The 16,081-nt window shown below is 40.9% G+C and overlaps 1 non-coding gene across 1 annotated transcript; it reads left to right on the forward strand.

Annotated features, from left to right (window-relative positions):
* Positions 1–4,085: 4,085 nt before the first annotated feature.
* Positions 4,086–4,223, forward strand: LOC114816070. Its single transcript, XR_003763845.1, has one exon. It is a non-coding gene; the product is annotated as a small nucleolar RNA SNORA7 (small nucleolar RNA).
* The last annotated feature ends 11,858 nt before the right edge of the window (positions 4,224–16,081 follow it).

Below are 16,081 nucleotides of genomic sequence, written 5' to 3' on the forward strand. Positions count from 1 at the left end.
AAAATCATGCTGGGTCTACCATAATCTCTTCTAGATAGATGTCATCTACAATCAATCAATAGTCATATTTATTGAGCACCTACTGTGTGCAGAGTACCATACTGTGCACTTGGGAATGTGCAATGTAACAGAGTTGGTAGACACATTCCCTGTCCACAAATACAGTCTGCAGGGGGAGACAGACACTAATATCAATAAATAAACTTTAGATAGATGTATACATTGCTGTAGGGCTGAGGGAGGCATAAATAAAGGGTGCAAATCCAAGTGTAAGGGCAAGGCATACAGGAGTGGGAGAAGAGGAAATGAGGGCTTAGTCAGGGAAGGTCTCTTGAAGGAGATGCGCTTTTAATAAGGCTTTGAAGGTGGAGAGAATGATCATCCGTCAGATATAAAGAAGAAGGGCATTCCAGGCCTAAGGCAGGGTGTAGGCGAGGAGTTGGTGGTGAGATAGATGAGACTGAAGTACAGTGAGTAGGTTGACATTAGAGGAGTGAAGTGTGTGGGCTAGGCTGTAGAAGGAAATCAGGGAGGTAAGTAGATGGGGGCTAATCTTCACTGATGCTAAATTGAAATGTATTTTAATCATTCTAATGAAATCTGTTAAATAGCTTCATAGGGTGGAGAAGAGAAGAACTTAGGCTAAGCTAAATTTCATGATGTTATCTTGGAGAGAGCACTCTAACACTGACAATAAAATTCAAAAAAAGCTATTCCAAAAGAGCATTGAAAGAAGAGTCAACCTTATGCTGAAGGATGAGTATATCAATCAATCAGATTTATTGAGTGCTTGTTGTGTGCAGAGCACTATTCTAAACACCTTTTATGATATTTAAGTGCTTACAATGTGTCAGGACTGAACCAAGAGCTGGGGTAGTTATAAGCTAATTAGGTTGGGTACGGTCCATGTCCTACATTGTACAGATGAAGTAACTGAGGCACAAGAAGGAAAGTGACTTGCCCAAGATGACACAACAGACAAGTGGTGGAGCCAGGATTAGAACCCTGGTTCTTCTGACTCCTAGGCCCATGCACTATCCACTGGGCCATGCTGCCCCTCTCTTGTATTCGGAGAGTACAATACAACAGAGTTGGTAGGCATGTTCCCTGCCCTCAATGAGCTTACAGTCTAGATGGGAAGACAGACATTAATACAAGTGAATAATTTATAGATATGAACACAGGTGCTGTGGGTTGAGGGTAAGATGTCCTAAGAGCACAGATCCAAGTACATAGATGATACAGAAGAAAGAGGGAGCCAGGGAGAAGAGGGCTAAATCGGGGGAGATCTCTTTGAGTGGATTGGATCTTATTAAGCCTGTGAAAGTGGGTAGCGTGGTGGTCTGGCTTATATGGAGGGGGAGGGAGTTTAGGCCAGAAGGCAGGAACAGAATAGGAGTCAATGGCAATCTAAGCACTTATCCTATCCCACGTCGATTATTGTAATAGCCTTGTTGTTGACTTCTCGGCCTCCTGTCTCTCCCCATTCCAATGCATACTTCACTCTGCTGTCTGGATCATTTTTTGCAAAAACAAATAGTCCATGTTTTCCCACTCTTCGAGAAACTCCAATGGTTGCCCATCCACCACCACATCAAAAATAAACTCCTTACCTTTGGCTTTAAAACACTCAATCACCTTGTCCTCTACCACCTCACCTCACTATTCTCCTACTGTAACCCAGCCCGCACACTTCACTCCTCTAATGCCAACCTACTCACTGTACCTCAGTCTTGTCCATCTCGCTTCCAACCTGCTGGTTGACCATTTGCCTCTGTCCTGGAATGACCTCTCTTTTCATTTCTGACATTTTCTCTCCTCCTGTCAAACGCTTATTGAAAGCACATTTATTCAAAGAGGGCTTCCCTGACTAGCCCTCTTTTTCTTTGCTTCTACTCATTTCTGTGTTGTTCTGACTTGTTCAATTTATTCATCCCCCCTACCAGTCCCATGTCATTTATGTACATATCCTTAATTAATTTATTTATATTAATGTCTGTCTCCCACTCTAGGCTGTAAGCTCATTCTGGGCAAGGAATGTGTTATATTGTTGTACTCTCTCAAGTGCTTAGTACAGTGTTACATACAAAGTAAGTGCTCAATAATTGAATGACTGAGTGATTAGCACTCCCCTTCCAGAAAACTTCCTCACTGTGCTGTATTCTTGACTCTCTCTCTTTCTCATCTCAGAACCAGTCATGCACTTCCTTTTTCAAGAACTTCATTCCCCATTTTCAAAGCCTGTAAACTCATACACCTGCCCCTAAGTCATGTCATCCCAATACCGTCCATCCTATGGATGGACAAATGAATTGAATTTATCTATTTATTTTATATTCTCTCAGTGTTGCCAATTGTATACAAATTTTCTCTCTTCCTCCCACTGTAGGTATCTGCCTCAAGCTTACAGTAATGGGTGGAAACAAACATATTTACAAAATAATAAAGATAAATGATTGAATGTAAATTGAAATTTATTAGGCAAGACCTCAGTGTTGAAGATGGGTATAAGCAAGTAAATAGATGCTAAACATGACATATGGGTTTCTACAACTTGGAATACTAGGATTTCATTGGGGGAAAGCGTGGTGGAGGCAGTAGCTTTCAGGAGGTCCTTGAAGATGTGTTCAGAATGATCCTTTAGATTGAAGCAGTGGTGTCTTAGTGGAAAGGGCATGGGCCTGGGAGTTAGAGTATCTGAGTTCTAATCCCAGCTCCTCCATATATCTGCTGTGTGACCTTGGATAAGCCACTTAACTTCTCTGTGCCTCAGTTCCCTCATCTGCAGAATGGGAATTCAGTACCCACTCTCCCTCCTACTTAGACTGTGAGCCCCATGCCGGATCTGACTACCTTGTATCTACCCCGGCGCTTAGTACCGTGATTGACATATGGTAGGTACTTAACAAATGACACAATTATTATGATTATGATTCATGAAACAAGTATGGAGTGTAGAACCTGATTTGCTTGAATCCACCCCAGCGCTTAGTACAGTGCCTGGCACATAGTAAGTGCTTAAGAAATACCATAATTATTACCTCCAGTCAGAGAATTCCCAAAAGGATATAGAGAAATTGGAGAGGGTCTAGAGAAGATATACTAATAGGACTAAAGTGGTAGGAAATAGGTGCTGTTGTGGAATGGTTAAAGAAATGTGTGCTTTTAGCCTGGAGAAGAGTAAGCTAATGGATGCCTTAACTGTCTTCATATATAGGACATAGTAGAAGTAGCACTTACCGAGCTCCTACTTTGGTGCTATGCAATGTACAGTATTTCAAGTGTTCTCCAGGACAGAAAAATGATGAAATTGGTTTTAACTAAAATACTTAGAAATTTGACTGGCCATAAGGAAAGACTTCTTGACTGTCAGGGTATGATAAAATGTGGGAACAGGCTGCGTGTTAAAGGAGGTTGTGGAATCTCCAGCTTTGACATCGGGAGCCTGGTAACCTAATTATAGGAAGGTAGGTGTCACAGACATCATGAATCATGAAAAGTCCCACCCATGCCCTTTAGGGATACTTTTGAAAGAAATTCCAAGTGGTATACAGTTGCTGTGTTCATCGACTGCTTTTTATTTCCTCCTTCTGCTTATGCCATCCATGTTGTCAATATATATACGTTCTTATAGATATTCTCACCATTTGTGTATTCAACTGCTCACTAGGTATCTATTCAACTGTTCATCTTTTTCACCTTTGCCAATTCCTGTAACTACCATTCTTTTTCTACCCACTACTTGTAAATTATTTCTATCTGTCTCCCCCATTATATCGTAAGTTCTTTGAAGGCATAGACTATATATTTTACTTCTGTTTTACTCTCCCAAGCACTCAGCACAATACTTTCTAGGTAGTAAGTGCTCAGTATGTGCAATAGATTGATTTGTTGCTGGAAATCACATCTCTTCCAGGAGTCCTTCCTTTCTCTCTCTCTCATGTCTCTCATTCTCTCTCCTCCCAGCCCCCTTCCAACTGCCTATTCAGCATTTATGAGTCACCTGGGTGCTGGGGTATTTACACTGTCTTGTAGCACATATGTAACACTATATGCTACTGTTTTCACCTACGTAATTTATTTAACCCCTCTCAGGATTGCATCTGGAAAGTTTCCAGTACTCTACCAGTGACAGCTAAGGGAGGGAGAGTCAAATAGAGGTATACCCATTCCATTTCTAGCTTGGGCAGTGACTAGTGAATGGAAGGCAATCTGCTATAAGTCAAAACTCACCCATGCTGGGCAACAGCGGCATGGGATAGAGTCTAGGGCAGACACTCAAGTTTACTGCACAGAAGAAGACAGTGGTAAACCGCTTCTGAATTTTTACCAAGAATAAGGATACACTACTCGAACAATGCATATGGGGAGTGGGGGCTTCTGGAAGAGATATGTCCATGGAGTCGCTATGGGTTGGAGACTATTTGACAGCTTAAGACAATTTATTTAAATGTTTGACCCTCTTAATAGATTGCAAAAGATCCTTGAGAGCAAGGCTCATGGCTACTAACTCTTTTGTACTGTGCACATGTTTAGAATAATACTCTACAAACAGTAAGCGATCAGTAAAAACTCTTGATAATTGATTTTTTTTATGGTATTTGTTAAGTGCTTACTCTTTGTCAAACACTCTTCTGAGTGCTGGGGTAGGTATAAGTTAATTAGGTCAAACACAGCCCCTGTCCTACAAAGGACTCAAAATCTAAGTAGAAGGGAAGACAAGTATTGAATCCCCTTTTTATGGTTGAGGAAACTGAAGCACAGAGAAGTTAGTGACTTGTCCAAGGTCACACAGCAAACAATTGGCAGAGCCGTGATGATAACTCAGGTCCTCCAACTCCAAGGCCCATGCTGTTTCCACTAAGTCACACTGCTTCTCTGAAAGTGAGAGTTTATCAGTTTGAGTAAGTGTCTTCCCTGAACATCTTTCTACCAGTCTCTGTGTTTTTCTCTCTTTCCTCCATCTTTTTATCCTTCCTCTCCTATTACTTGTCCTGCAATGTTTGAATCATTGGCTTGCTGCCTGGAAGCCCTGCTCCATTTCTTACTCTGAACTCTAGAAATTCCAGTCACTTCAGTCAAATTAGATTAACCTCTTGGAGTTCTCTGCCAAATAAACATATTGTAGGCTGAAGGGTTCAAGGGAGTAATTCCTGGAGTGTTATTCCTTGCCTATTCAAAAGGTATCCCTTTTCTCAGTGATGATGATGATGATGACATTTAAGTGCTTACTAAGTGCCAAGGCAGGTCCTGTACTAAGCGTTGGAGTAGATACAAGGAAATCAGGTTGGACACAGTCCCTGTCTCACCCAAGGTCACACAGCAGACAAGTGGCAGAGCTGGGACTAGAACCCGGGAGTCCTGTTAACCTCTACAGATGGGCACCACCTCTTGAAATAAACTAATATTTATCCTGTCATTCATCTTGACTAAAGTATCCTAGCATGAAAAAGGAATTTCCCTAAAGACATACATCTGACACACTGGAGCTACTCATAAGTACTATAATAAATGAATCAGTGAATCAATGAATCAGTGGTACGTACTGAGGGCTTACTGTGTGCAAAGAGCACTGTACTAAGCAGTTTAGAGAGCACCATACAGTAGAGTTGCTAGACAGGATCTCTGCCCTCAAGGAGTTCACAGTATAGGAGGCAGAGATGGACACTGACACAAAATTGCAGATAGGGGAGATAGCAGGGTAAAAGATTATGTACATAAGTGCTATGGGGCTAGGTATGGTGACTATCAAGTGCTTAAGGGATACAGATCCAAGTGCCCAGGCTGTGTAAAAGGGAGAGCAAGTAGGAAAGACCTCTTGGAGGAGATGTGATTTTAGGAGGGAATTGAAAGTGGGTGTGAGTGGTGAACTGTTACATAAATTTACATAGTTTTTGTGACTGGAATGAGGTTCACTTGCCATTTACAATAGAAAACTCCATCATTAACATGATATATTATTCAATCAATCCATCAGACAATCAATGATATTTATTAAGTGCTCACTGTGGGCCGAGCACTATTCTAAGCACTTGGAAGAATAAAATGCAGTTGGTAAACATGATTCCTTCATTTCAATTTATGCTGTATTGCAACACTCACTGTCCTAGCTTTCACCACCTCTTTCTAGTGAGAAAAAATGATCTGTGTGGAAAAGGAGAGATAATCCACACTCAGGCCTTAAAACTACGATGAAAGGTAGTCTTTTGCTTGGAAGCTTTGCTTGGATAACTGAGCTTTAGGTAGAAGACTCTAGGCTAAGCTCCATGTGTGCAGGGAACATGTCTACCAACTCTGTTGTACACATGGAGCTTAGCCTAGTGTCTTAGTAAATACCAAATGAATGATTTGACTGATAGAGACTTAGCACTAAGGGAACCTGATACACAACACCAGATTCTGGGGTAATTCCCATACTAACAAAGCCCATTTCTAAGCTCACACTCTTAATATCCTTCTCACCCTAAATATGCTTTTGTACATAAAAGCCTTCATTCCCCAATGACCTGTAGTCAGTAACATGAGACAAGCACTTAATCCATTCATCTTCAAAATAATAACTGTGTGTTAGAAAGAACAATGTTAGAGAGTGAAAACACCAAAGTTGGTTTCCATCATGGCACATACAAAATTGCCTAATGTTTAGCAAATACCAACTCTCAAAATGTTCCCTCTGAGGGAAGTGGAAAGCTAACATGGAAAAATAGAATCAATCAATGACATTTGAATGTTTACTGTGTGCAGAGCAATGAACTAACCCTAGAAGAAGCAAATAAGTCCAAATCTATTCACCAGCTTGGCAGGAAAATGTAAAAGTGAATCCAATTTTAGCCTCAGAAAGACCTGAATAAATTAATATAGCTCAGGTGCTGGAGGCACCAGCCACTGCTCTGAATTAGCCACAAATCCAGTGCTTAGTACATAGTAAGTGCTTAACAAATGCCATAATAATAATAAAATAATAATAATGATACAGGGACAGGACTCTCAGAAATAATCAGTCTGTCAGCTCCATGTATCTACAAAGCCTATAGAGAATGTTCTTTCCACTACAGACTGTACGGTTCTTGTAGGAAGGGATCTCTAGTCCATGAGCTTGTTGTGGGCAGGGATTGCCTCTCTTTTTTACTGTATTGTACTTTCCCAAGCATTTAGTACAGTGTTCTGCACTCAGTACATATGATTGAACGATTGAATGAATCTCATTTATGATTCTCTATTGTACTCTCCTAAACGCTTAGTGAAGTGCTCCATACACAGTAAGAGCACAATGAATACCATTAATTGATTGATTGAGAGACAGTTGGAAATAGAAACAACCATGGTTCCTTAAGCTGCTTCCTGACCCTCCCTGCTCCCTCCATGTACTTGTTGTGTGACCTTGGACAAGTCACTTGATGTCTCTGTGCCTCAGTTCCCACATCTGCAAAGAGAGGATTCAATATCTGTTCTTCCTCCTTCTTAGACTGTGAGCTCTTTGTGGGACCTGATCATCTTGTATCTACCCCAGCACTTAGTACAGGGTTTGGCACTTAACAAATACCACAATTATTTTTAGTAGTGCCCTTCAAGAATGGGGATTTCCTGACAAGGTTTTGTATTACGAATCAATCAAACAATCTTATTTATTGAGTACTTAATGTGTGCAGATCACTTGGGACAGTACTGTATAACAGAAATATTCCCTGCCCACAGTGAGCTTACAGTCTAAAGGGGGAGACAGAAAGTAATATAAATAAATAAATAACAGATATATACATAAATGTTGTGGGGATGGGAAGGGGGATGAATAAAGGGAACAGGTCAGGTTGATGCAGAAGGGAGTGGAAGAAAATGAAAAAGAGGCCTTAGGAAAGGCCTCTTGGAGGAGATGTGCCTTCAGTAAGACTTTGAAAGTGGGGAGAGTAATTGTCGGATTTGAAAAGGGAGGGCTTTACAAGGCAGTTTAGGGCCATAAACCAGCTATTTGAAGTTCGGTGTAGGTTGGACTAAAAACTAACTGATTACAAATCTGCTACCTGAGAGATGCTGTTCTGAAGAAAGAAAGCCTCTTCAGAAAAAGGGACTCAATACTTATCTCTGTGAGCTTCGCTGTACCTGAGAGCCTACTTCATCTCTAATTGCTACATGCCAGACTGATTTGCCTTCAGCTGTTTCTCAACTGCTTACACAATGCCCTGCCAATTTGAGGTTTTGCTTTATTTTGTTTATGAGGAGTTCTTTCATTTAGTTCTCGTTATGTGCCAAGCACTAAGTGCTTGGGTAGGTTCAAGTTAATCAGGTTGGACACAGTCCCTGTCTCACATAGGATTCATAGTCTAAGCAGGAGGGAGTACGAGGCATAGAGACGTTAAATGATTCACTCAAGGTCATACAACAGACACTTGGCAGAGCCGGGTTTAGAACTCAGATCCTCTGACTCCCAGGTCTGTGCTCTTTCCACTAGGCCACGCTGCTTCTTGTGTTTTCCCCCTTTAAATCCTCCCAGTTCAGCTCATAAGAGAGCAATTGTTTGGGTAGTCTGCCCTGGTCCATTATCATCATATGTCTTTCCCCCTATTGGTGTGATGCTGCTAGTACTGCACCTATTGTAGGGGACTAACTACATTCCAGAACCTCAATGTTTGTCATTCTGGACCATGCATTTGCACCAGGATATTTAGAAAAGAAACAATAGAGTGGTCACAGGAGAAGATCATGAGTCTGCAAGTCAGAGGACATGGGCTCTAACCAGGGCTGATTTTATGACATCGTAGTCCTGGAGAGGGAGACAGAGGAGAAGAAGAGTGGGGAGAGGACAGTAGGAGAAAGGAAAGCAGATGAGAGGGGTGGAGGAGATGGAGGGGGAGAGATAAGAGGAGAGAGGAAGAAGAGAAAGGCAGAGTGACCAGTTGACACTGGCAAAGTTTAGTCTCTTCTCTGTTCCTTTCCCCCACTTTCCCTATGCTGCCCTTCTGTCTCATCACCTCAGGGATGTGAGAGGGCAGTGATGATGCAAGTAGGCACAGGTAGCCTTGGCACAGTTCTTTTCTTGCCACCAGGATCCACACATGGAGGACTGGAGCTCCTCGTCTTCCCTCGAGATTCGGCGAGGTCTCCGGGCACAGGTGGATTCTGTTGGGCTTAACTAATTGTAATAATGATGGTATTTGTTAAGCACTTACTATGTGTCAAACATTGTTCTTAGCGCTGGGATAGATACACAGTCCCTCAGAGGGCTCCCAGTCTTAATCCCCATTTTACAGATGAGAGAACTGAGGCACAGAAAAATGAAGTGACTTGCCCAGTTAAAGATAAATGGTGGAGGTGGGATAAGAACGCAGATCCTTCTGACAATCAGGCCTGTGCTTTATCTACATAGGCCTTGCTACTTAGCTTGGCCTAAGACACTGCATTCCCATCCCTCACTGGCCACAACAGCTGTTGTGATGAAATGGCCACATGGACATTATGACGTGAGCAACATGGCTAATGTGTCATGTAGAAGACCCATAAAACAAAATAGCCCTGGCCCCCATTGGGGTGGTGTTAATCCTGCCCAGACATTGCCAAGAGAGCTTTGTTTTAGGGATGGGTTGAGGGATGAGGAAATTAAAGCTGTAGCCATTGTATGAGATGTGAGACTGGGCATTTAAAATGCTCCAATTCACATTGAAATAAGCCACACTAATGTGTAATTGAATTGTATGATGGACTCTTTGAATACCATCTGCTCAAAGGTTTTATTTTGTTCGGATCTTCTGCACAATTTTGCCTGGTCTCTAAGACTGAAAATTATTTTGCCTGTCTACTAAAGGGTTAAAAACATCCCCTTTAATGTGAAAACCTAAAATTGAAAAATAAAATTGTAAACATTAAGTGAAAGATCCATGGGAGTTCAGAGCTACTGAACATTCATGGAATCTCACTGCCAAGGGTCTAGATTGATAGATCGATTTAGAGAAATGGCCAGAGGAATCTCTCAAGACCAGAAAAACTGAGCAGCTACCATCGATAGCTAAGGGGACAAATGCCAGGAAGACAGCCTGGCAGTCAAAGATGAAGAGGCAGGCAGGGAGACGGAGATGAAACAGCAATATCATCCAGATGAAAGTGGAAGGAGCCAAGATTATTCAATAAGTTGATTTCTCACATACCAAGCTATTAATGGGCCACATTTGGGTCTGATTTTAGGCCACGTTGTGACAGTTCTTTTGGTAGGCAAGTAATGAGCCCTGCATTAAATGTTTATCGGCAACTGAGCCTGGTCAGTTGCAGTACAGTGCAATAGGTAGAAATTTTAATTCCTGAGGACAAAGCTACTTTGTTTGGAAGTCTTTTAAACTCTATTTCAGGGGAGAGTGAAATCTCAGTTGGGGTTTAAGAGGATTTGAAAAGCCATCATTTCAAGGAAAGAATAAAATTTGCCACAGGAAATTGTCATTTATTCTTCCTTTGTCATGGATAAAAAGGCTAATGTATTTGATAATTGTTTTTTATTATTTGTTAAGTATTTACAGTGTGCCAGACACTGTACTAAGCACTCGGGTAAAAACAATCCGATCAGGTTGGAACCATTCCATGTCCCACAGTCTTCACCCCATTTTTCAGCTGGGGTAACCGAGGACCAGAGAAGTGAAGGGATTTGTCCGATGTCACAGAGCAGGGATTAGAGCTGGAATTAGAACCCAGGTTCTTCTGACTCCCAGGTCTATGCTCTATCCACTCAACCACACTCCTCCATCATGGCCCCAATAAAATCAGGGACATTTTCCACACACTCTGACCCCAAAATGGTTGCTTAATTTTAAATGGAGCTATAGAAGAAGTGCTTACCATAGGTTACATACCAAATGTTACTTACTGTACCACACATACATCTATCTTGCAAGCTCCTCACTTGATTGTAAACCCCTCAGTAGATTTTGAAACTCCAAACTAGATTCATTCATTCAATCATATTTATTGAGCATTCACCATGTGCAGAGCACTGTATTAAGCACTTGGAAAGCACAAGTGCACAGCAATAAAGAGAGACAATCCCTGCCCACAACTGGCACACAGTCTAGAGGAGGGGAAACAGACATCAATACAAATTAAAAAAATAGAACTGTAGACATATATACATAAGTGCTGTGGGCAGGGAGTAGGGGAAGAGCAAAGGGAACAAGTCAGGATGATGAGGAAGGTAGTGGGAGCTGAGAAAAAGTGGAGCTTAGTCTGGGAAGGCTTCTTGGAAGAGGAGTTCCTTCATTAGGGCTTTGAAGGGGGGAAGAGTGATTGTTTAGTGAAGTTGAGGAGAGAGAGTGTTCCAGGCCAGCAGTAGGACATGCACCAGGGATTGATGACAAGACAGGCGAGATAGAGGCACAGTGAGAAGATTAGCACCAGAGGAGTGGAGTGTGCAGGTTGGGATATAGGAGAGAAGGAAGGTGAGGTAGGAGGGGGCAAGGTGATGGAGAGCTTCAAAGCCAATAGTGAGGAGTTTATGTTTGAAACAGAGGTTGATAGGCTACCACTGGAGATTTTTGAGGAGTGGGATGACATGCCCAGAACATTTCTGTAGAAAGATAATCCAGACAGCGGAGTGAAGCATGGACTGGAGTGGAGAGATGCAGGAGGTTGGGAGGTCAGAAAGGAGTCTAATGTAGTAATCTAGGTGGGATAGGATGACTGATTGTACTAATGTGGTAACATTGTGGATTAAAAGGAAAAGGTGCATCTTGGTGATGTTGTGAAGACGAGACTGACAGATTTGGTGATGGATGGAATATCTGGGTTGAATGAGAGAACGGTGTCAAGGATGGTTATGCCATCTACAGTGTTGGGAAAGTTTGGGAGAGGACAGGGTTTGGGAAGGAAAATAAGGAACTCTGTTTTGGACATGTTGAGTTTGAGGTGGCATGAGTACATCTAAATAGAGATGACCTGAAGGCAGGAGAAGATGCGAGCCTGGAGAGAGGGAGAGAGAGCAGGGGAGAAGATGTAGATTTGGGTATCATCCTTATAGAGATGGTACTTGAAGCCATGGGTGCGAATGAGTTCTCCGCGGAGGGTGTGTAGATGGAGAATAGAAGGGGACCAAGAACCTGAACCTTTAGGGTCCCCTACAGTTAAGGGGTGGTCACACCAGATCGTAAATGCTTCAGTAGACTGTAATCTACTTGAGGCCAGGAATCTTGTCTACCTAGTCAATTGCACTGTACTTTCCCAAGTACTTAGTAAATATCTTACACATAGTAAGCACTTGATAAATAACCCTGGTTGATCAATTCCTTGCCATCCCCTATAAAGTACTGCCCTCTATTTTTCCTTAAATGCAGGGTTGGTTAACATTTAATGATGTCTAGTTTTCATAGTGTTTGAACTCTTTCTGGTTACCCTGGCTTGGAAAAGTTAATGCTGCTTCCAAAATGCTATGGGAGAATTTATGTCTTAGTAGAGCCTACCTCCACCTTCTCAATGAAATAAATACTTATTTTTATGAGAAAATATGTAGAGAAATGCTTCCCAGAGGTTTACAATGCTACTAGGTGTATTTCTTCACTGAAGTCTCTTTTTAAACTGAAAAAAAGTGGTGGAAAATGTTTTCCTAAGGAAGACTCCAAAGATGACGATCTGGATAATGGAGCAGACTGCAGTCAGTACAATATTCTGAAAACATAAGTTGTCTTTTAAACCCAATGAGTGCTTAAAATAGGGTTTATTAGGATTTCAAGTAATCCACTCTTCTTTTTGCTTCTCTGGGACTTTTTGTTTCCAGTGATGGTGAAGGACAAATCCCTCTGCACAGGTAAAGGTTCACTTTTACTATATTAAGCAAGAAGTTAAAAAGACTAAAGGGATGTTGTATTCATAAGCTCAGGAAAGGACCTAAAATCAAAGGATATAGTTTAGCAGTTATTCTTTACTTGAGAAATTTGGGTTTGTATTAAAATTCAGTTATATACGTGCATGTAAATTTGCATGTAATTTTGGACTAAAAATTGGCCCTTTTAAATTGGACGTTTTGAGACAGCAAAATAAAAGACAGGAAAGTGTATACACATAAACAGGTTGCATACTGTAGTTTCTCTCATGACAAGTACATGCAGTAGCCCTTTCATCCACCAAACCCTTCCATCACGCCTATTTGATAGTGATGAGAAGCAATGAATGGAGGGAAAAAAGATTGAGAGAGTGTTACTGAAAGCCCAAGAGCTCAGTCAATCAATTGATTCTACTTATTGAGCACAGAACTTAGTGTAGTGCCTGGAAGACAGTAAGCACTTGACCAATACCACAATTATTATTATTACAATATACTAAGTGCTTGGGAGAGTTCACTATAAAAGAGTTGGTAGACACATTCCCTGACCACAGCAGAGGGATAAGGAGATTGATAGAGCTGGATTCAGTCTTCTGTTATGGAAGCTGAAGATTTTATGCAAGTATATATTTGGCACAGAGGACAATTACTTAAAAAAATTAGCTTTTTAGTATATTCATATTAAATAAGAAGATAAAAATGCTCACCCCCTTTTCAAAGCCTCATTGAAGGCATTCCTCCTTCAAAGGTCTTTCCCCTACTTATCCCCATCTCCCACTCCCTTCTGCGTTGCCCTGACTTTCTCCCTATGCTCTTCCAACCCACCACCAGACCACAGCACTTATGTATATAGCTGTAATTTCATTTATTTGTATTGATGTCTGTTTCCTTCCCCTCCCCTTCCCTCCCCCTTCCCCTCCACCCAGCCACAGACTGTGAGGTCACTGTGGGCAGGGGATGTCACTGTTTATTGTTGTATTGTACTTTCCCAACCACTTAGTTCAGCACAACAGTAAGCTCTTAATAAATGTGAATGAATGAGTAATGAATGAATATTACTAAATCAGACTAATGAGTTAAGGTTAGATAGTATGATGTCTCCAATAATGGTGTCAGGATACTTAGATTAAGTGTGAACTGTTTGATGGTTGACAATGTCAAACCTGATGTTTAGGAATTTAGCATATAATATCCCTAGTTTTCTCTATAGAAATCCACCTTGGACTGTTCATTCATGAATTTATCCGGACCCCTCTTGAACCTATTGAGAGTTTTCTGCTTGCACAACTTAATCAATCCATCAGTGGTATAGTAATGGTAATAAAGGTATAGAGCACTGTACACAGCACTTGGGAAAGAGCAATACAATAGAGTGGATAGACATGATCCCTGCCCACAAGAAACTTGCATCTGATAATAATAATGATATGTATATATACATATATAGGTATCTATCTATCTATCTATCTATCTATCTATCTATCTATCTATCTATCTATCTATCTATCTATCTGCATGTATGGTTTGTACATAAGTGCTATGGGACTGAAGGTGGGTAGTAACTAATCCCTTACAGTTATCCAAACTATTTTCAATCAGTCAATGAATGGTATTTATTGAGTGTTTACCAAGCACTTTACTAAGTAATTCGGTAGACACAATCCCCTCCCATAGGGGTCTTACAGTATACTGGTGGAAACAGGTATTAAATGCATTAGGGATTGGGGAATTAGTGGGGCATAAGAACACTTAAGTATTACTTTGAGAAGGGTTTCATTTCGTTCAGTTTGAACTCAAGTCCATTTTCAGCATGTGTTACCTTCCCACGAGATTTCCAAATCTATATCCACCCCCTTCATGATTTTGTAGACTTGGGTCATGTTCATTCAATCGTATTTATTGAGGACTTACTCTGTGCAGAGCACTGTACTAAGCGCTTGGAAAGTACAAATTTGGCAACAGATAGAGATAGTACCTACCCAACAATTGGCTCAGTCTAGAAGTTTTTTCCCATCCTCTGTCTTTTCTCTTTGAAGAGTTCTAACGTTTTCAGACTACTCATAAGAATGCTTCCTCATTTCACTGACCATCTTGAACATGAGATTCATCCAGATTTTCTCCTGATAGTAATTTAGACAATGAGGAACTTTGCAGATGGATCACTCTAGGACTTGTAAATAGTTAATACCATTCCCAAAAGCTCTAACCAACTTCAGGAATAAAATGAGCACAGGAAGATTTGAAGTCAGCTTGGAAATTCTGTGCTTTCAAATTTAACATTTTCCTTTCCGAATATGAAAATTGGCTTTTTTCTTCTCTTCATGTATATTTGCTTAAACTTAAGAAATAATTGTCTTTACCTCTTCTTTATTTTGATTTAAAGTATTACTTCTCTAGACTATCTAATTATATTTAAAGCCTGTCCTTCTTGTATCACTTGTAAAATTTAAAGTGAACGAGGGCAGGTGAGTGAATATGAAAAATCCATTCTCAAGGCCTTGTTGTTTACCAGAATCTTGGTCATAGGCTTGGGAAATTTAACACTTATGGTGCTTGTTAAGCATTTACTATGTGCTAAACTCTCCACTAAATGCTGGGGTAGATACAAAATCATTGGGTAGGACACAGTCCCTGCCCCACATAAGCATCTCAGTCCAAGTAGGAGGGAGTAGGATTTAATCCCCATTAATCCCCATCAGGTAATAGATGCCCAGAGCAGTGAAGTGACTTTCCCAAGGTCACACAGCAGACAAATGGCAGAGCAGGAATTAGAACCCAGGTCTTCTGACTCCCAGGTCTGTTCTCTTCCCATTAGGCCATGCTGCTTTTCCTGTGTTGACCTTTTTAACATGTATCCTTAAAGATAAATATACATATATATATTTATATATCATACTACTACTGGTTAAATACTTTTTTTTCTCCTCCTCCCTCTAGTGCTAAATAATTGATATCAGCCAATATCCCCCATTAGATTATAAGAACCCTAGGACAAGAACTAAGTGTTTTGCCTAACTCTCCCTCAAGCATGTAGTACAGCGCTCTTTCCACAGTAGTCACTCAAATGCTATTGATTGAAATCCTCTACAATGCTGCCTTCTCCAAAATTGCTCCAGGGAGCTGCTATCTGGTAAAAGAGAGCTCACAACAATCTGGGTGAATTCTACTATTACATACCACTCTGGAATTTTCCCTCTTAACTGAAATACCATCATCATTGTGGAATTTGTTTAACACTTACTATGTGTCAAGCATAGTTCTAAGCACTGGGTAGTTACAATTTAATCAGGTCAG

This window comes from Ornithorhynchus anatinus, chromosome 1, assembly GCF_004115215.2.
Source record: "Ornithorhynchus anatinus isolate Pmale09 chromosome 1, mOrnAna1.pri.v4, whole genome shotgun sequence".
NCBI classification, from domain to species: Eukaryota; Metazoa; Chordata; class Mammalia; order Monotremata; family Ornithorhynchidae; genus Ornithorhynchus; species Ornithorhynchus anatinus.